This window comes from Carcharhinus amblyrhynchos, chromosome 4 (genome assembly GCF_965287045.1).
Source record: "Carcharhinus amblyrhynchos chromosome 4, sCarAmb.v2.hapA, whole genome shotgun sequence".
NCBI classification, from domain to species: Eukaryota; Metazoa; Chordata; class Chondrichthyes; order Carcharhiniformes; family Carcharhinidae; genus Carcharhinus; species Carcharhinus amblyrhynchos.
This window is the reverse complement of record NC_137327.1, coordinates 85,932,581-85,955,146: the sequence shown is the minus strand read 5'-3', so window position 1 is coordinate 85,955,146 and position 22,566 is coordinate 85,932,581. Positions and strand designations below refer to the sequence as shown.

Genomic DNA, 22,566 nt, shown 5'->3' with positions numbered 1-22,566 from the left:
GTTCACTTCCCTGCTGCAGAACCTCCAGGATATTTTGTGTGGCCACAACCAGAGATCAATCATCAACCTGGAGTTCAGCATGGGCCTGGCCTCCAACAGTGACCCAACTGTCAGGTTCCTTGACTGCCTCAGCTTCCATCAGCTGCCCCTGCTTGTCTGTAACGTGGTCACCAGATTGTGACCCTGATTCTAACTGAGATGACATTCATGCCATGGTGACTGTATTTGCATTGGTGGAGAGTGTCGGGGGGAAAGATGTGATGTAATCAACCGCAGGATCATAATGATGGAACAGGAAGTCTCTCCAAAATGTGAACACCAGCATTAGAGAACACAAAGAATTTGAATCACATTATTCGCAATCCTCTTCCCATCCCATCCCTCCCTGACATACATTTCTACCCAGTGCCTCATGCCAAGATTTGGCCTCCTCCCTCTCTTCTTTCCACATTTCTGCTTCACTGACAGCAATTGCCCCGCCGTCCTGTTCTCCAGCTAATTGCATTGCTTCCTCCTCTAGCAGGTGTGAGCATCCTGACACACTCCTCTATCATCTTTTCCATTTTTTTGGCATTATGTGAAATTTTCTCCTGCAGACGAGAGAATGAGTCTTGGCTCCTTCATTAACTAAGACCCTTATCAGCATTGAATCCTCTGACAGATAATGGGGTCTCCTGGGTAACCCATCCACACTCCCACTCTCACGCCACTTGTACAATGATGGAAGCATTGGCTTGCCATTCCTCACCAACATTCATCCAATCTTCTTAATGCGTTTGCTGCAGAGGTTTACTCTTACGTTTGCCTGCCCACACATTCCCCTCATGGAGACATGTTACTTGTTGCTCTCTGGACAGTCACATGTTTTAATGTCACTGCCATACACATTCTAGCTGTGGGGTGGAGGTCATTAATCTTCTTTTTGTGTGGCACCCAGGTGTGTCTGTGGACCCCATGACTGCTAATCTCTACTGCATCTCTCCATCCAGGCTTCCCTGATCAGGTGGAAGGGTCTCCGGATGGTTTTTGTTGGGAAGAGCACCTCCTTCCATTTCCAGGCAGACTGGAGGAGGCATCACTGAACCGCAGGGCCACTATTTGATTGCTCTGAGCGTGTGCTACCATGGGCTAGTCACAGATCAGGACAAACGAGGCTGAGTCTGGAGGTCAGAGTGCTGATCTTGTATTCCCATCAGCATTTACGGCACCAATGCTGCTGCATTAATCGGCATTTCTGGCATATCTGGGTGCCATTTTAAAATGATGCCTGCATTACCAACTTCATCAGCCATTGGCAGGTTCGGGGACTCCCTGCCCTTCCTTACACCATAATTGGCTGGGCTCCATGTCGCTATCACTTTTATTAATCGGTCTCCACATAACTGTAGTCAGTTGTTCCAGTTGTGAGTGGAAGTGCCTCCCACTTCTGAGTCTGCTGTTGGAACCCACACCCAAAACAGCTGCATTCTACCCAATAAGTTGGTGGAAAAGCAGCAGGGTGTAATTTCAGCAGCTAGATAATGTCCCAGCAGGCTCATGGCAGCTTATGTTTCAGTTAGAAGCCCTTCATCCCATTTACTTGCTAGAGAGTTTCTATAATAGATGTTTCTCTTTTAAGGAGAATTGGGCCTGAATATCATCAGGCAGTTTAATCATTCAGAATAATGAAGTCTGATCTGATCTTCACTGGCCCAATGACCACACATGTATCTTCAAAATTCACTGGTTAGTGATCAAATTAATTTCCATATTAATCCAGGGCTGCATTGACTTAAATTAACACAGACTGTCTCTTCAACATGGAACTTTTCTGATCCCACTGCTTGGTACTACAGCAGGTAGTGTGATTGTCAAGTGGGCAATTAGGGGAATATACAAATGTACATCCAAATATATAAAAGGTGGCAAGATAGCTCAGTGGTTAGCACTGCTACTTCACAGTGCCAGGGACCCCAGTTTATTTCCCGGTTTGGGTCGCTGTCTGTATGGAATTTGCACATTCTCCCCATGTCTGCATGGGTTTCCTCTGGGTGCTCTGGTTTCCTCCTACATTCTGGAAGACGTGACGGTTAAGTTCATTGACCCAAACAGGCGCTGGACTGTGGCAACTAGAGAAATTTCCCAGTAACTTTACTGCAGTGTTAATGTAAGCCTTAGTTGTGACTAATAAATAAACTTTACTTTACAAATCTGGATCAGAAGCAGGCCATCTGGCCCCTCAAACCTGCCCTGCCATTTGATAAGATCATGGCTGGTCTGATCCTGCCCTCTACTTTCCAGTCTATCTGCTAAAAGCTTAGACTTCCTTGTCAGTCAATAACCTAGCTAACTCAGCTTTAAAAATATTCAATAGCCATGCCTCCACCGCTCCCTAAAAAAAGACAATTCCACAGATTAACCACCCTCCATCTTAAATGGGAGACCCCTTGCCTGAAATTCTCCCATCTTGCTCACCGCAGGAATTGTTGCAGGTGAGACAAAAAGTCCAAGTTAACAAACTTAGATAAACATAGCTGTTATTTTCACAATTGCCAGGTAGCCAATTTTTTCCTTCACTACCAAATTCAGAAACATTGTCCCAGCAAGTTAAGAACATAAGAAATAGGAGCAGGAGTAGGCCATCTAGCATTTCGAGCCTGCCCTGCCATTCAATAAGATCATGGCTGATCTGAAGTGGATCAGTTCCACTTTCCTGCTTTCTCCCCATAACCCTTAATTCCCTTGTCTGTCAAAAACCTATCTACCCGTGACTTAAATATATTTAGTGAGGTAGCCTCCACCACTTCAACGGGCAGAGAATTCCAGAGATTCACCACCCTTTGAGTGAAGAAGTTCCTCCTCAACTCCGTTCTAAACTGCCCCCCACTTATCTTGAGGCTGTGCCCTCTAGTCCTGCTATCCATTCTAAGTGGGAAGAATCTCTCTACCTCTACCCTATCCATCCCTTTCATTATCTTATACGTCTCTTTCAGATCCCCCCTCATCCTTCTAAACCCCAACAAGTACAGACCCAGTCTATTTAGTCTCTCTTCATAGTCCAACCCCATCATCTCCGGTATCAGCCTAGTGAACCTCCTCTGCACTCCCTCCAAGGCCAAAATATCCTTGCGCAAGTGCGGCGACAAAACTGCACACAGTACTCCAGCTGCGGCCTCACCAGTAACCTGTACAGTTGCAGCAAGACCTCCCTGCTTTTATATTCTATCCCCCTCGCTATAAAGGCCAGCATCCCGTTCGCCTTCTTGATCACCTGCTGCACCTGCAGACTGGGTTTTTGCGACTCATGCACAAGGACCCCCAGGTCCCTCTGCACCGTAGCATGCTGCAGCTTTTCGCCCTTTAAATAGTAATCCCTCCTACTATTATTCCTGCCAAAGTGGATAACCTCACACTTGCTAACATTGTACTCCATCTGCCAGGTCCTCGCCCACTCACTCAGCCTATCCAGATCCCTCTGCAGACTTTCCACACCCTCCACGCAATTTGCTTTACCACTCATCGTCGTGTCATCAGCAAATTTCGTCACCCTACACTCAGCCCCCTCCTCCAGATCACTATATAAATGGTAAATAGCTGAGGCCCCAGCACCGATCCCTGAGGCACTCTACTAGTCACCAACCGCCAATCAGAATAGCACCCACTGATACCAACTCTCTGCTTCCTATTAGACAACCAATCCTCTATCCACGCTAACACCTTACCCCCAACTCCATGCCCCCTAACCTTCTGAAGCAACCTTTTATGAGGCACCTTATCAAACACCTTTGAAAATCTAGAAACACCACATCCACTGGTTCCCCTCTGTCTACTGCACTAGTCACATCCTCATAGAAATCCAATAAATTTGTCAAACACAACTTCCCCTTAACGAATCCGTGCTGTGTCTGCTCTATCAAACCATTCCTTTCCAGGTGCCTCACTATTTCTTCTTTGATGACGGATTCAAGCATTTTTCCAACTACAGACATTAAACCGACCGCCTATAATTCCCTGTCTTTTGTCTGCTACCTTTCTTAAACAGCGGCGTAACTTTAGCCGTTTTCCAATCTTCCGGCACTTCCCCGGAATCCAGTGAATTTTGGTAAATAATCACTAAGGCATCCACTATCACCTCTGCCATTTCCTTCAGAACCCTGGGGTGCGTTCCATCCGGTCCTGGGGACTTGTCCACCTTCAGTCCCATTAGTCGATCAAGCACTACCTCTCTAGTGACAGTAAGCGCATTCAGGCCCTTAACTCCTACCATCCTTCTATCTTTAATATCCGGCAAACGATTCGTGTCCTCCTCCGTGAAGACCGAGGCAAAAAACCTATTTAAGGCCTCAGCCATTTCCTCATCTCCCACCACTAAATCCCCCCTCTCATCCTCTAAGGGTCCAACATTCACTCTAGCCAGCCTCCTCTTCTTTATATATTTGTAAAAACTCTTACTGTCCTTTTATATATTTAGTGCAAGTTTAGCTTCATAGTCTATCCTTCCTTTCTTTATCAACTTCTTAGGCATTCTTTGATGATTTTTAAACCTTTCCCAATCTTCTAATCGCCCACTACCTTTAGCCACTCTGAATGCATCAGCTTTTAATTTAATACTCTCCTTTATTTCCTTTGATAACCACGGCTGGTTATCCCTTCTCCTACATTCCTTCTTTACCATCGGAATATATTTCTGCTGAGCACCGAAAAAGATCTCCTTAAAAATCCTCCACTGTTCCTCAGCTGTCCTACCAACCAATCTGCGCCCCCAATCTACATTTGCCAATTCCTCTCTCATCCTATTGTACATGGTACAAGTTCATGGTAACAGCCTTGGCTGAAATCCAATACCGACTTACTTTGTCTTGGTGGACTATTGAAAGATATGTTGAGCTTGGGAGGGAATTTCCAGCCTTGGGGTGTAGGCAGCCAGACAATCCCATCCCTTATTTTAATCTGTGTCCTCTAGTTCAATTATTTCCTAACAGGTCTCTTCAATAAATCTTCATCCTAGAAGGCAAAAAAAAACTTACATGGAAAAATTGCAACTGAATGCATTAATTAGTATCTGAACTTCGCACCTCCTCCCTTCATAGAAACATGGCAGTGTGAATGGAAATGCAGAATTACTGAATGATCCAAAACAGACGGGTGTGTCATTATTAAGTCCTTACAACTCATTGCCTTTTGCACACCCTGATGTCCTTCTATTATAAAAATGATATCATTTACTAAAAATAGATGCAAGCTTAAGAGCTGTATCTGAGTAATGTGGAATAAATTGAATTCTAATGGCCTTTGTTGGCCCAGTGTCACACTGCTGAACCACCCAAAATAGATAAATTGACCTCCCCTGGAAATATATCCCAAATGTGAGTGGTGAGCTCTGACAAAGATGGTGTAATCGAAAAATCAAACACTTTTCTTCAGCACTTCACCCTTTGCCTACCAATCCCACTGAAGATTGGAACCAATAACCTATTAAAAAACATTTTTTCCCCAGTGGTATTTATTGAAGTGGTTCTGAGGCAACTTGAATTTTTAAAAGCAGGACAAATTTGGAAGGAGCAGCGAATTAATTGGTATTGAAAATTTCCTGTTGCTGACAGAAATGAGTTCATGACTATTTTCAACCTGACATTGGACAGATCCACACGAGCCCTGTTGGATTTTTTTTAGAAGGGAACACAGGAGAACTGAAGCCCTTTATTTTCCACCTCTTTATGACTTAATAATTTGTAACAGATCCAACAATGACATGTTCACAAAATTGTACAGGATGTTGCAAGGTCCAAGTAAGCTTTAAGAAGAAATGGCATGAGCAAGACTGAATGCTATTGTTCACGAGGTTCCCTCCGCCCAGCATTCAAAAGGCCTAATTTGTTTTCTCCACAATTACGTATCTCTTGTGAATCACCAGTATTCAGAAACATATTCACATTGTGAATCACAAATGTTGAGAAAGCTGTCTGCAGATACAATCACTAACAGTGAGAACCGTGAACACCCAAGACAGATAGTACATATTTATATATATATATTTTTTGAATAGACACTTTTTTTTGTGTGCCAAGAAAGGAATAATTAATAATCAAGATCAAGCATAATCTTTATTTGAAATGGGTTTAGAAAGAAAAGGATAATTTGATCAGGGCATAGAGAGATTATTACAGTGCCATTTTTAAAGTCATACATTATCTTTTTATATTTACATCTTAAATAACTTTGTCTGCATTTATAACAGAAACTGCCCAACTGAGCTTATCATACTGCAATTATAACAGCTTAGCAGTTTCCATCGCATCTCTAAATGCCTGTAGATCCTATCTCTCAAAATACCTTCCAACAATTTACCCATCACAGATGTGAGCTCACCAGCCTGTAGTTCCCAGGCAATTTTCTGCAGCCCTTTTGAAACAAAGGCACAACATTTGCCTCTCTCCAATCTTCAGGCATCTCACACGTGACTATCAATGATACAAATATCTTGGTTAGTGGACCCCCAATTTCCTCCTTAGCCTCCCACAATGTCATTGGATACACTTCATCAGGTCCCGGGGATTTATCTACCTTGGTGCACTTTAAGACTTGCAGCACCTCCTTCTCTGTAAACTGTATACTCCTCAAGACATCACTATTTATTTCTCCATGTTCCCTAACATCCATGCTTTTCTTAATAATAAATACTGATGAGAAATATTAATTTAGGATCTCACCCATCTCTTGTGAATCACACGTAGATGACCTTGTTGATCCTTAAGAGTTCTTACTCTCTTCCTTGTTACTCTTTTGCCCTTTAAGCATTTGTCGAAGCTCTTTGGATTCTCCTTTGTCTTATCTGCCAAAACAATCGCATGTTCCCTTTTTGCCCTCTTGATTTCTCCCTTAACTCAACTCCTACACTCCCTATACTCTTCAAGGGATTCATTTGATCCCAGTTGCCAATGCATGTCATTTGCCTCTTTCTTCTTCTTGACCAGTGCCTTAATATCCTGAGTCATCCAGGGTTCCCTACTTCTGCCAGCCTTGCCCGTCACTCTAAGAGGAATGTGTTTACCCTGAACCCTGGTTAACACACTTTTGAAAGCCTGCCACTCACCAGACTCCCCCAATTACCTTTTGAAAGTTCCTGCCTGATACCATCAAAATTGGACTTGCCCCAATTTAGAATTTTAACTTCTGGGCCAGACCTATCATTCTCTGTAGCTATCTTAAAACTAATAGAATTATGAGTACTGGTCCGAAAGTGATCCTTCACTAACACTTCTGTCACCTGCCCTTCCTTATTTCCCAAGAGGAGATCAAGTTTTGCCCCCTCTCTAGTCGGGCCATCCAGATATTGAATCAGAAATTCCTTTTGAATACATTCAATAAATTTCTCTCCATCCAACCCTCTAATACTACGGTTGTCCCAGTCAATGTTGGGAAAGTTATAATCTCCGACTCTTACCACTCTATTTTTCTTGGAGCTATCTGTAACGTCTTTACATATTTCCTCCTCAATTTCCTGCCAACTATTTGGGGGCCTCTAGTACAACACTATCAAAGTGATTTCCCCCTTCTTATTTATCAGTTCTACCCATATAGACTCAGTGGCCTAACCCTCGGATATATTCTCTCTCAGTAGGGCCGTAATGCTTTCCCTAATCAAAAGTGCAACTCCCCCTGCACTCTTATCTCCTGTTCTATCTTTCCTAAGCATCTGTACTCTGGAACATTGAGCTGCCAGACTTGTCCCTCCCTTAGCCATGTTTCAGTAATTGCTATTATATCCCAGTTCCACATCCCCATCCATGCCCTGAGTTCATCTGCCTTGCCCGTCAGGCCTCTTGCATTGAAATAAATGCAGTTTAATCTGGACTTCCCTTGCTCGCTGTCTTGCTTTTGCCTGATTTGTCTAGGATTACCAACACTGCCTTTACTACTTATTGTGCTCTCTTTAACTTTTGTGCTGTCCTTAAACTTCCCTTCTGTCTCCCCACTGCTTTGGATCCCACCTCCCTGCCAAACTAGTTTAAACCCTCCTGAGTGGCTCTAGCAAATCTCCTTGCTAGGATGTTAGTCCCTCTCCAGTTCAGGTGTAATCCATCTCTCTTGAACAGGTCAACCCTTCCCAGAAAAGATCCCAATGATCCAAAAGTCTAAATCCTTGCCTCCTGCACCAGCTCTCAAACCACATATTCATCTGCCTAATCTTCCTATTCCTACTCTCAGTAGCACGTAGACTGGTAGTAGACCTGAAATTGCTACCTTCAAGGTCCTTCTGCCTAACTCTCTATATTCACACTTCAGGACCTCGTCCCTTTTCCTACCTATGTCATTGGTACCAATATGCACAATGACCTCTGGCTGCTCACCATCCCCCCCCCCCACCTTAAGAATGTCCTGCAGTCACTCAGAGATGTCCTTGGCCTTGGCACCAGGGAGGTAACACACTATCCTGGAGTCTCAATTGTAGCCATAGAAATGCCTGTCTGTGCCTCAAACTAGCGAATCCCCTATTACTACTGCTTGCTTGCTCTTTGCCTGACCCTGTCCCACAGCAGAACCAGCTGTGGTGCCACAGGCCTGGCTACTGCTAATATTCCCTCTGACAGGCTATCCCCCTCAACAGCATCCAAAACGGTATACCTGTTTGAAAGGGGAATAGACACAGGAGATTCCTGCACCACTTGCCTGCCTCTCCTGGCAGTCACCTGTCTACCTGTCTGAATGTCTGGTGTGACAACCTCCCTGTAACTAGTGTCTTTCACACTGTCTTCTGTATGCTCCGCAAAGCTGCAAAGTTGTCTGCAGGAAGTGTGCAGAATAGAGGCATGTGGTTCCCAGTAGGGTAGGATGTTACAAATCAGATGGCAGCCTGGTAGCTATAGGCTTGGAGGGCCAAAAGACTGTTCCTGTGATGTATTTTTCTTGGTTCTTTGTTCTATGTTCAATGGAGGAATGTGAATCATGTGTTTGGCATCCCAGATTCCTCTCCCTCCCTTACACTTAACCTGTGTCCTGTGTTGCAGGGACGGATCCAGACACCCCGGGGCCTTCTGGTCTACATGCCCCAGCTACAGCTCCCGCCCCCTCCTGGTCCAGACAGCTCGGATGAGTCCTTGGAGGATATGGGTGAAAGGGCTTCTGAGGGTGGCACAGTTTTGGCATCGCTTCCACCTCACAACTCACCATCCCAGATACTGACACCTCAGTGGGTCCAATTAGTGTTGAAGCTTCTGGGTCACTCTCTGGTGAGCACGACACATCTGATAATGTACATTGGGTGGAGGAGGTCTGAGATCTCTGGCATGCGGGGGCCTGTCAGATGCGAGGACTCATCAGGTCCCAGACTACCTTGGCATCAGAGCCAGGGAAGGCAAGAGGGACTGATGGGCATACTGGACTGATTGCGAGGCTGTTGGGAGGAGTCCCAATGCTTTCAGACGGACCAGCTATTGTCCGTCTTGTATGCTTCCCAGGCCAACACTGCGAGGGTAGTGTCTGCAGTGGAAAGCTTGGGGCAGGGGATTCTCACCATGAGTGGCCGAGTCACAGCAGGCCACAGCTGAGGGACTGAACAGGCTTCTCGAGATTCTGCGACCCATGGCCAAGAGGCTCGAGAGCTTGCAGGAGACCCAGTGGGACAGCGCTGAGACACAGCGGGATATGGCAGCAGTCCTTGAGAACCTGGCCCAATCTCAGAAGTTCATGGCTGAGGGGTTGCAAAGCATGGCCTAGAATCAGAGGGCACTTGATGTGGCCATTGACAAGTGGCCCCCAACTCAGGCGGCCATCACATTGAGGGATCGACTACCATGGGTAGGATGCAGGTGATCCTCCAGGATTGGCAGGGCCAGGTGATGCCAGAGCTTCTGGAATTCACTACAGAAGCACTGCCGTCCCATGGAGTGATCCAGGAGCGCACAGAAACCCTGAGAGAGCAAAGTGGGGGCTTGAGACCATCCTGGGACCTTCCAGCCAGGAGACTGCAGCTATGGCTACACCTTCTGACTCTCCCCTTCCTGACACTGGGGCATCGGGATGAACAGGTTGTCATGGAAACATTCCAGACACCTGGAAGCAAACCAGGGCCCTCAAGATCCATGGCCTCCAGAGGATGCCCACCATGAGTATCAATGGCCATAGGACATGGCAGGCAGTTGGCTCCTCCGATGTACATTCTGGGGAGTCACTGAGACGTAGCGGTAGGCCACGAAAGGTTAGGAAGTTGTAGTTGCACTGAGATGGCACAGGTGAAGGGCTGCACTAGTTAGAGCACCTTAACATTTTCTGTTCACAAGTTTTTATATTAGAACGCCTAATTTAAACACCTTTTATTGTAAATAAATGTTTTTTCACCATCCAGCTGAGACTAACTTGTGTCAGTTATGAATCCTCTTCCATTGATGATCGCCGGAGGGATGCTTCATGTTAATAATCAGTTGGGGAGGCCCCTCAGTGCTGTGTCAGAGAAAAGAAAGGCATTGGTTCCCCAGACCCCACAAGCGATTCTCTCCCTTCCCCCACCCCACACCCTAGAGTCCTGTATGGGGGTTTCAGATCCCTCTCCCATGACACAGACATGGGTCCAGATGCCAGCGTGCATACAGAGCTCAGGTAGGAAGGAGTCAGACTAGTTTGCCCTAGGGCATCATCATAATGGTGCCTAATGAGTCATCATTGCCCTCCTGCCTGCCAAAAAACTTGCTATTACAGAGTCCCCAGGCCCACCACTCTGGTGAAACGATGTTGCAGAAGATAGAAGGAATTTGAGTTGGGGGCGATGGTGGGGGATGGAATCCACAGACACGAACTCCTAGTGACTGAACCACCTGGTGATCAGGGCCTTTCTTGCTGCCCTTGCATGCCTCATTTGGACTGCCAGCTCTTGAGTGCCTGGTTGGTGTTCCTCGGCATGTTCTTCCTCATCATCCTTTTCCTCCTCTTCCTCCTGCTGATCATCCTCCCCAGCTAAGGCCAGCCGGTCAGCCTCCACGTCCTCCTTCCCAAGGGCTCACCTCTCTGTACAGCCAGATTGTGCAGGGCACAGCACACGAGAACTGTGCGGGAAGAGATCACAGGGCTGTATTGGACGGTCCTGCCAGATTGGTCCAGGCACTGGAATCGCATTTTGAAGAGCCTAATGCCCCTCTTCACTATTGCGTGGGTGGCTACATGGGCCTCATTATAGCAGGTCTCTGCCTCAGTCACAGGCATCATCAGCCATGTCCGAAGCTGGTAACCCAAATCACCCAGGAGCCACCCCCACAGCCTGGGCTCGTCCTCAAACGCCTCCGGGAGGTCCTGACAATGAAGCTGTCATGCATACTGCCTTGATATCTGGCGCAGATGTGCAGGATTGTCATATTATGGTCACACACTATCTGAACATTCAGGGAGTGGAACCACTTCCTATTTACAAATCTCCATGGATTCTGCAGCGGGGCCTTGAGGGTGATGTGGGTGCAGTCGATGGCCCCTGAACATTAGGCATTCCCACAATGGTTGTGAACCCTGCAGCCCGGGCTTCTTGATGTATCTGATCCAGGTTAAATTCAATGTACTCCCCGGCCCGGGCAGACAGGGCTTCTGTGACCTGCTTGATGCAGGTGTGCACAGCTGACTGGGAAATGCCATGTACATCTACGCCTGGGGTTTGGAAGGAGCCAGTCGCATAAAAGTTCACAGTAGCTGTCAATTTGACAGCCACCGAAAGTGTGCTTCCAGGTGTCAGGTTCTGCAACAGGTGGCACAGGTGTTGCATTGTCTCCTTTTGGAGTCGGAGACATTGGTGGCACATGGTGTCCGACATCTGTTCAAATCACACTCGTGCATGGAATTGCCAGGGTCTTTGCTCCCTCCTTCTCCTGCTCTCCCTCCCCCCAACCCCCCGGGTGAATGGTGGCCACCTCTGGCCTCTCGTCGTCATCTCCCTCTACTCTTGCATGTGGTAAGGTCCGGGCCTCCTGTGCCCACAATTCCTCCTCCAGCTCCTCCTCTTCAGCACGAGCAGCATCCAAAAGAACAGCAAGATCAATTGGTTGCATCGCAAAAGCCATCTTGTCATTCAGAAGAGGGGAGGGGAGGGGAAAATGGAGAGGAACACATGTAGAGCTTATGGAATGAACCCTGCTTGCCCCTAGTGTCAGGTTCATTTTTCAGAGACCCTTACGTACTTGATGCAAGAGCAAGACACTGATCTGTATAAGAAAACCCAGTCCTTTATTTTCAAGCAAATGCAGGGGGGGGTGTGGAATCCCCCTTTGTACTCTTTTTATAGCAATTAGTCACGTACGCACAGTATAACTTCACTTCGATCACATGCTTAGCAACAGCAAAAGTAAGTACAAATACAGTATGTGAGTAAAAATGTCAAAACCCACCCCCCCCCCCCCCCCCCCGCCCACGACACCCCCCGCCGGTTGCCATCAAAACTGCACATCCACCATTGCTCCAGTGTGAGATAGCAACCGTTCTCATATATATTTTGGGACGTTACTTTGCCCATAAGGTGAATGTTATCTCCTTCATACAAGGACAGCATTTAGCCAAGTCCAGTCTAGACTGATTTAATAAAGCAAGAGTTTCGTTATTTACAAGGCCAGGGTGACAGTTCAGAATAGGAAATATGTACTGATATCAGCACAGGTTGTTGCAAACAAAATGCAGTTAATCACAGCTTTTAAGCTAATGGAGACCTTTCACTTTATCTTAAAGCAACCAGCTGCATTTGCAATTTTGCATGATCTCAGCTTGCAAAACCTTTTTCACAAATGGCCAAGATCATAGGAGATTCATGGGATGTTAACCCCTCAACATCGCACTAGCACATCCGCAGTCACTGTCCATACCCCCAACTCCCCCAGCCACATGCTCCCCACAATCATAGCTCCCCCAATAATCCCAGCCACATGGTCCCCATAATCACAACTCCTTGCAAAGTTGAGAGGCTGCAGCAGTGCAATTTGCAAGGGCTTTGTGCACATCCTTCAGCTGGAAGTGAGCTGGGTGCACTCGGACCCAGAAGCACCGTGAGACCCAAGGTCAGTGCTGAGACCCTGCTCTGTGCTGCAAGTCGGATATCGGAGACCCTGCTGAGCAACAGCCCCCCCACACACTCACAGAGCTGCCACCAACCTGAGGCAGAAAATGGCTGCAATGAAAGGACATCCGTGAGCAGCAGAGAGCCGTCGGACGTTGTGCATTTACCTCCTCATTAACCCTCACTGATGGAGCGCCGATCAGACTTTTAGTGAGCATGTCTGAATCTTGCCAATTCCTGATTGGCGAATGCAATGGTAAAAGGGGGAAGTGCAGCCCATTAATTCAATTTAAACACATTCAAATACATTTAAATTGCCATCGCATCCGTATTGGGCGCGGTCCTGATCATGGCCATTTTAGGCACTTTGTAAAGGGGGAACAGGTGAGGAGGCGGTCGCGGATTGTGCTATTCACCTCATGCCCAACTTTACCAAGTTTTTGCTCCCGAAAATGGGCGCAACCTGATGGTAAAATCGGTTCCATAATGTCACAAAGGCCCTGCTTATTTGGCCTAACAGTCTTTTCCTGGTGTGAAAATTATTTTATTCTCCTCCAAAACTGAAAAGTTTTATGATTAAAAATAAGTTTTTTTTGGCGCCAATCTGTTGTTACATATCAGTTTTGCAAAATTTGTTGGGCTGCTCATTTCCACTGCCCTCTAATGGCTGTATGTGTGTATAGCAGATTCTGTACATGCAATTGACAAACATGGGTAATATTTTTCTATGCTGTTCCTATGTATTCCTATGCAGCTTGGAAATGCTACTATTTATTTCATTCAAAACTTGAAGACCAGGAAAAGGTATTAGGTGGAATAATGGTTTGAGCTTCGATATTTACTCTGACTGTGGAAAAGTAATTGAAAATTAATAAATTAATGCTCTAACTTGAGGGACGCAGGAATAAATGCAAAAATTTAGACTTGCATTTTATAAAAATATATATATTTGGGCCCTGCTGTAAAGGCATATTGGCAGTGAAGAGGTGAAACGAGGTCCAACGTCATACCCAGAAAAGAATTCAACATTTTGATTTGGTTTGGTTTGATTTATTATTGTCATGTGTATTAGCATACAGTGAGAAGTATTGTTTCTTGCGTGCTATATAGACAAAACATACTGTTCATAAAGAAGGAAATGAGTGACTGCACAATGTAGTGTTACAGTGTATGCCAATGGCTTTTTCAGCCAGCTTGCCAGCATTTTACTTGCGGGAATTTGGTGTCCAATATGCGACAGTGAGTGTGATGAAGACCCTCATGATGTGATTTCAACTCCAATATTTAAAAGACCAACTTGAAAAGCTGTGCTGCTGAGGTAAACAAGGAGGCATAAAGGGAAATCTTTCCCCAGAAAAAGGAGGAAGAAACCTGCTGCCAATACTAAGAAAGCGTGGCTGAAGGAGCACTGTACTGCACCCTTGGATTCAGGGCAGGAAGCAACTACAATTGCACATTTAGCTGTATCCTGTGGTGTGCATAAACACCACCCCAACCTTTGTAACTGTTTTGTCAAACCCACTCCATCACATCACCCCTCGCACCTTCTCTTTCTATGCATTTCCTCAGATCCCCATCAATCCATCCATCATCACCACCCACCCTCATTCAAATTCAATTTCATGCTGTCCCTCGCACCTCACCAGTGGCACTGCATGCATTAGGTGAACACACACCATTCCAGTCACTCACATGCCTTCCCCTCTTTGCAGCAGAGAGGATAGAACATGAGGAAGAGAGGAAAAACTGTATGTGGGCCTTCATAGATTTCCTGATCACACACGCAGAGAAACAGTGCCAGGGAGAGAAATTATGATTCTTCTCCTCTTTCGAGGTCCCTTATCCCCCACCCACTCTGCCTCACTTAATCTCTCCCCATTTAACCCTCCCCCTCAATCGTGCATTACATTTTTGCCTCTTTCAAGATTCACCAATCAATTCCCCAATCACAGCAATGTACTGACAAATTTTAACCCCAATCGTTGGTATCTGGTTACCGATATCGCCCAATATATGAATGCAACTTGAGTCATTAATATTTAGAGTAGCAAAGAAAAAATTCAGTGTTAGTTTGTCTGCACCTGATAGGCGATACCATTGTGAATATTAAATAATCCAGAGGGTACAAATTTTACTCTATTAACTTTGTGCAATATTGTTAATTTGATAGCAAAATATCCAATAAACTTATTTATAAATAACTAGTGTCGGCGAATACACTGATTTTGGTGACTGCATCAGCCCTCATTAATAAATTCTGCATATTGACACATGTCTGTTTGGAGCAGTAAATTCATTTTGGGGAAAAGATTCATTTTTGCAACCCAGAAGAACTGCACACGGCCTTTTCCACTCTCTAGAAGAACAAAGAACACTACAGCACAGGAACAGATGCTTTGGCCCACCAAGTCTGTGCCGACACAGATACCTCGCTAATCTAATATTTTCTTATGTCTATATGGCCCGTATCCATCTATTCCTTGCCTAGTCATGTATTTATCTAGATGCCTCTTGAACGTTGTGATAGAATCTGCTTCCACCACCTTCTCCGGCAGCAAGTTCCAAGCATTTGCCCTCTGTGAAAAACTTGCCCCTTACATCTCCCTCAAACTTTCCCCCTCTCATGTTCAACCTATGCTCCCAAGTAATTGACTCTATGGCCCTGGGAAAAAGACTCTGCTTATCCATTCTATCGATTATTCTGTCATAATCTTGTAAACTTCTATTAGGTCCCCCCCCATCCTATGATGCTCCAGTGAAAACAATCCAAGTTTGTTCAACAATTCTTTATAGTCCATATCCTCCAAACCAGGCATGGTAAATCTCTTCTGCCCCCTTTCCAATGCATCAACATTCTTCCAGTAGTGTGGTGAGCAGAATTATACACAATACTCCAAATGAGGCCTAACCAAAGTCTTATACAGCTGCAACGTTATCTTCCAATTCCAATACCCAACACTCTGACCAATGAAGGCCAGCACGCAATACGCCTCCTTGGTCAACTTGTCCACCTGTGTTACCACCTTCAGGGAACTGTGGATCTACACACCTAGATCCCTCTGGATACTAATATTTCTAAGGGCTCTATCATTTACTGTATACTCTCCTTTGGCAGTAGACCTTCCAAATTGTATCACTTCACATTTGTCTGGGTTAAATCCCACCTGCCATCTTTCAGTCCAGGTATCCAGCCAATTTATATCCTCCTCACTATCTGCTACTCCACAATTTTTGTATCATCTGCAAATTTACTTATCAGTCCACCTACATTTCCTCCAAATCATTTCTGTATATTAACATATATTAAATAACAGAGGCCCCGGCACTGCTTATCACAGACCTCCAGTTAGAAAAGTATCCTTCCACTGCTACTTTCTGCTTTCTTTACCCAAGCCAGTTTTGTATCCATCTTACCAGCTCACCTCAGATCCCATATGACTTCACCTTCTATATCAGCCTGCCAGGAGGAACTTTATCAAAGGCTTTACTAAAGTCCACATATACGACATCCACTGCCCTGTCCTGGTCATTTTTTCTTGTCACTTCCTCCAACACCCCTCTCCCCCACACTGATGTAAGGCTCGCAAGCCTGTAATTTCCCGGATTGTCTCTTCTGCTGTTTTTAAACAGAGAGTATCACTGTTCACTACTCTCCAATCCTCTGGTGCTTCGCTCGTGGCTAAAGAGAATACAAAGATTTTGGCCAAAGCCTCAACAGTTTCTACCCTTGCCTCTCTCGGTATTCTGGGATAGACCTCATCTGGCCCTGGGGACTTGTCTACCTTAATGTTTTTCAAAACCTCCAATATCTCCTCCCTTTTTACCTTAACATGTCCGAGAATGCAAACATCCTTCTTTCTACACTCCCCATCCACCACATCCTTCTCCTTTGTGAATATTGATGCAAAGTACTCGTTATGGACCTCACTCACCTCTCCTGACTCCACACACAAATTCCCTGCACTGTCCTTGAGTGGACCCCACCCTTTCCTTAGCAATCCCCTTCATCCTTCGATATGCATAAGAAGCTGTAGGATTCTCCTTAATCTTGCCCACCAAGGACATTTCATGGCCCCTTTTAGCTCTCCTAAATCCCTGTTTTAAGCTCTTTCCTGCTATTTTTGTATTCCTCGTGAGCCTTATCCATTTTCAATTTCCTGAAATTTATGTTTGCCTCCTTCTTTTTCAATAAGCTCACAATCTCTTCTGTCATCTAAGATTCCCGAATCTTGCCATCTTTATCCTTCATTTTTACAGAGACATATTTGTCCTGAATTGTTAACAACTGACTTTTAAAAGACTCCCACAAATCCACATTTGTGGATTTGTCTTTTTCCTGCTGTTCTGTGCAGCAGAGCCAGTTCAGTGCTTTCACTGTGGGACTACTTCTATCCTTTTCTACAAGTAAAACTTATAGAACAGTTATTACTGTTCCCAAAATGGTCTACCACTGAGACATCAAACACCTGTTTTCCAGAACCAGGTCTAGGATAGCACCTTCCCGAGTTGGACTATCTACATATTGCATCAGAAAGCCCTCTTGGACACACTAATACAACTCTTCCCTTTCCTGGCATTAAAGGAATCCCAGTCTATGTTGAGGAAGTTAAAATCATCCATTACAGCAACATCTTGTTTTTACATCTTCCCATAATCTGCTGACATATCAGTCCCTCCACTTCACTCTGGCTGTTGGGAGGTCTGAAGTACAATCCCAGCAGCGTGATCGCACTGTTCCTCTTCCTAAGTTCTACTCATGTGGCCTCACTGCATGATCCCACCAAGGTGTCCTTCCTTTTCATAGCTGTGACATTCTCCCTAATCAGTAAAGCAAATCCCCCCCCTCTTTTGTCACCCTTTCTATCTCACCTGAGGCATCTATATTCTGGAATGCTAAGCTGCCAGTCCTGCCCTTCTTTTATCCAAGTCTCTGTAACTACCACAACAGCACAGTTCCATGTAGTAATCCAAACTTTAAATTCACCTGCCTTACCTGTCATACTCCTTGTGTTAAAGCAAACACACCTCAGACCATCTGTTCTGACATGTTTTGTACAATCTCCCTGTGTTTCATTTCTCTCAGCCTTACTGGACCAATTCACTGAGTTCTCCACAGTCTCTATACTCTGTACTGTTGCCCTTTTGATTTTTGTCTTTGGTTTCTCTGCCTTTCATGTTTCCCTTTGCTGCATTTTGCTTCTGTCCCCACTGTACTTCCCTCTGACTTCTTCCATGGGTTCCCATCTCTTGAGAATCATGTGTAGGATGAAACATGTTACTGATTCATTGTGAGTCCATTGCACATTTCTGTTCTGGTAATTTCATCCTACAAAGCCTACTCAGAATAGACTTCTATTAGCAACAAAATAAACAGTGGCCATGATTCTAACCTATGTTTGCAAGATAATGATGGATGACAAAGGCTCATCACATCGATCGAGAATGACATACAAATATATGTATTAGGATCAGGGATAAGATATTTTGCACCTCGAGCCTGCTCCACCATTGATAATGTTGCCTTTATCATCCTACTGACTATAAATCAAAATTGGCTGTTAAGCAATTTGAAACATCATGAAAGATGCTGTATATATAGGTTTTGTTTTTGTATTTCTTTAATTGCATCTGCATCTTCTGTTTTCTTGACTCAAGGCAGTTGCCAAAGGACTGGCGAACTGCAAATGTTATGCCCCTAGTTCAAAAAAGTTTGCAAGGATAGCCCCAGCAATTACGGGATAGTCAGGTTAACATCAGGAGTGGGGAACTTCCAGAAACAATTACTCAGGATAAAATTAATAGTCGTATGGAAATATGTGGGTTGATTAGGAAGAATCAGCATGGATTTCTAAAAAGGAAATAGTGCTTAACTAACTTGCAGGAATTTTTTGCAGAGGTAACAGAAAGGGTCGATGAGGGTAACGCTGTTGATGTGATGTACTTGGACTTCCATAAGGCATTCAATACAGTAGCACACCAGACTTTTGAGGAAAGTTATAGATCATGGAATAAAGGGGACAGTAACAATGTGGATAAGAAAAATTAGCTGAATAATAGGAAACAGGGAATAATGGTCAATTGATATTTTTCAGGCTGGAGTAAAGTTTGTAGTGTTCCCCAGGAGTGGATATTGGGAAGCTAGCTTTCCCTGATGTACATCAATGATATAGATCTTGGTGTGCATTGAACTTCATCTGCCACCTATCTGTCCACACTGCCAATTTGTCTATTCCAAAGTTTATGGATAATACAAATCTGGGAGTATTGTAAACAGTGAAAAGGCTAAGATAGAACTTTAAAGTGACATAGACAAATTGGTGGTGTGGACAGATAGGTGGCAGATGAAGTTCAATGTGGTGAAGTGCGAGGCGCCGCATTTTGGTAGGGAGAACAGGGAGAGACAATACAAAATAGGGGGCAAAATTATAAAAGGGATGCAGGAGCAGAGACCTGGATGCATTTGTGAATCGATTATTGAAGGTGGCAGGACAGGTGGAGAGAACAGTTAATAAAATATATAGCATCCTGGTCTTTATTGATAGGGCATAGAGTACAAAAACAAGGAAGTTGCGCACCATTTGTACAAAACACTAGTTAAACTCCAGGAATACTGTACACAATTCTGGGTGCCACTCTATAGGAAGGATGTGAACGCATTGAAGAGGGTGCAGAAGAGGTTTATAAGAATGGTTCCAGGGATGTGAAACTTCAGTTATGAGGATAGATTGGAGAGATTGGGACTGTTCTCCTTGGAGAGAAGGAGGCTGAGAGGAGATTTGATAGAGGTATTTAAAATCATGTGGAGGTTGGATAGAGTAGATAGAGATTATTTTTTCTTGTGAAAGGATTAAGAATGAGACGGCACAGATTTAAGGTGGTTTTCAAAAGAAGCAAATGTGATGTGAGAAACTTGTGGTTTGGGTCTGGAATGCACTGCTTGGAAGTGTCATAGAGTCATTGAGCCGTAAAGCGCAGATTATCGAGTCAGATTCAAATAAGTCATTGAATAGGGCAATGTATGATTACTTGAATAGAAACAATATTCAGGAGTACGGGGAAAATGCAGGGGAATGCTCATTTGGAGAGCCGGTGGTTTTCTTCTTCACTGTAGCGATGCAATGATAACAAATCTGTGATTCAATAGACAGAGTGACTGTAGCAATGGTGAAATTGGAGGCCCAATGTTGATTCTCTAAGGATAATTAACACATAATTAATGTTGATTCTCTAAGGATAATTAATGTGATAATTAATCACATGAACTGATGTTAGCAAAATGGATAATAAAGAAATTATTGCATTTACAAAACAAATCAACTATGTGGCTCACAAAACCATGTCATTCTCTTTTATTGATACCAAGCTACATTATTCATAAATGGTAACTGCTTCTTTTGCAATAATGGTACTATCCCCAGGATTTGTCAATGAGAGATCCACCAGCAGCTTAGGAAAAACATAAACTGAATTTTTCAGAGAAGAAAAAATGTAACAAGTGAGAAACTCCAACAGCAATAAAAGAGTGACACCCCTACCCCACTTCCCAAACCCCCCCTACTCACGTCTCCACCTCAACTTTGCCTACTGGAATATCAGCCAGGAACCTAAACAGAAAATAGCACCTCGTTATCACTTGCTTGTGACCAAGATTATGAGTTCAAGTTCTGTTGTGGAACTCATAATCACAACTTTCTGACTCACAGCTGTCAATGCTACCAATTAAGTCCAGCTGACTCTCAGTTCAGTATTTCCGTTTGCTGTTGATGGTTAAATACTAATTGCAATCATGGCTTGATAAGAGAAATATGTCATCTTAACTTGTACAATTTCCATCATTAAAAATGGATGGATTTATTGATGGATTCCTGTAGTGTAATTAGATTTTTTGAGAGTTTCCTGGTTCAAATTCAGCCCAAAACAATGTATATGATCAATAAAATTCACAATGTGGAGATGCCGGTGTTGGACTGGAGTAAAAACAGAAAGAAATCTCACAACAGCAACTTAAAGTCCAACAGGTTTATTTGTAGCAAACGCCACAAACTTTCGGAACACGCTGTTCCTTCGTCAGGTGGGTGAGAGTTCTAATCACAAACAGGGCACAAAGACACAAACTCAATTTACATGAATAATGATTGGAATGTGAATCTTTACAGCTAATCAAGTCTTAAAGGTACAGACAGTGTGAGTGGAGAGAGCATTAAGCACAGGTTAAAAGGATGTGTACTGTTTCCAGACAGGAAAGTTAGTGAGATTTTGCATGTCCAGGCAAGTTGTGGGGGTTACAGATAGTGTGACATGTACTGCAAGCCCACGGATAACCTCACAATGCTCCATTTCTACAGCTTCCACCCTAAACACATTAAAGAAGCCACCCCCTACGGACAAGCCCTCTGTATACACAGGATCTACTCAGATGAGGAGGATCGCAACAGACACCTCCAGATGCCCTTTTCAGAACAGAATATGATGCTTGGCTCATTGATCGACAGTTCCGACGCGCCACAGCCAAAAACTGCACCGACCTCCTCAGAAGACAAACACGGGACACAGTACCCTTCGTCGTCCACTACTTCCCCAGAGCCAGGAGCCTACAACATCTTCTCCGGAGCCTTCAACCTGTCATTGATGAAGACGAACATCTCGCCAAGGCCACTTCTTGCCTTCAAACAACCGCACAACCTCAAACAGACCATTGTCCACAGCAAACTACCCAGCCTTCAGGAGAATAGTGACCACGACACCACACAGCCCTGCCATAGCAACCTCTAAGACGTGCCGGATCATCGATGCGGATGCCATCATCTCACGTGAGAATACCATCACCAAGTACACGGCACATACTCTTGCAACTCGGCCAATGTTGTCAAACCTAATACGCTGCAGGAAAGGATGTCCCAAGGCATGGTACATTGGGGACATCATGCAGACGCTACGACAACGGATGAATGAACATCGCTCGATAATCATCAGGAAAGACTGTTCTCTTCCTGTTGGGGAACACTTCAGCGGTCACGGACATTCGTCTCTGATCTTCGGGTAAGCGTTCTCCAAGGCGGCCTTCACGACACATGACAGCACAGAGTTGCTGAGCAGAGATTGATAGCCAAATTCCACGCACATGAGGACGGACTCAACTGCGATCTTGAGTTCATGTCACACTATCTGTAACCCCCACAACTTGCCTGGATGTGCAAAAGCTCACTAACTTTCCTACTGGAAACAATACACATCCTTTTAACCTGTGCTTAATGCTCTCTCCACTCACATTGTCTGTATGTTTAAGACTTGATTAGCTGTAAAGACTCACATTCCAATCATTATTCATGTAAATTGAGTTTGTGTCTTTGTGCCCTGTTTGTGATTAGAATTCCCACCCATCTGATGAAGGAACAGCGTGTTCCGAAAGCTTGTGGCGTTTGCTACAATTAAACCTGTTGGACTTTAAGCTGGTGTTGTGAGATTTCTTTCAATAAAATTCACAACAGGGGAATGGCATCTGGCTCACAATGTATATGCCACCACAGAGGGATCCTTGTTTGATTTACCATTTCCTTTTATATCCT

At 44.5% G+C, this 22,566-nt stretch overlaps 1 long non-coding RNA gene across 2 annotated transcripts in view; it reads right to left on the bottom strand.

Moving 5' to 3' along the window:
• LOC145342657 (uncharacterized) overlaps positions 1-22,566 on the bottom strand; it is a 30,593-nt gene that overhangs the window by 6,197 nt on the left and 1,830 nt on the right. For both annotated transcript variants that reach the window (XR_013886586.1, XR_013886587.1), the window contains exon 2: positions 4,833-4,983. This is a non-coding gene — a long non-coding RNA (uncharacterized LOC145342657). The remainder of the gene's footprint in view (positions 1-4,832; positions 4,984-22,566) is intronic.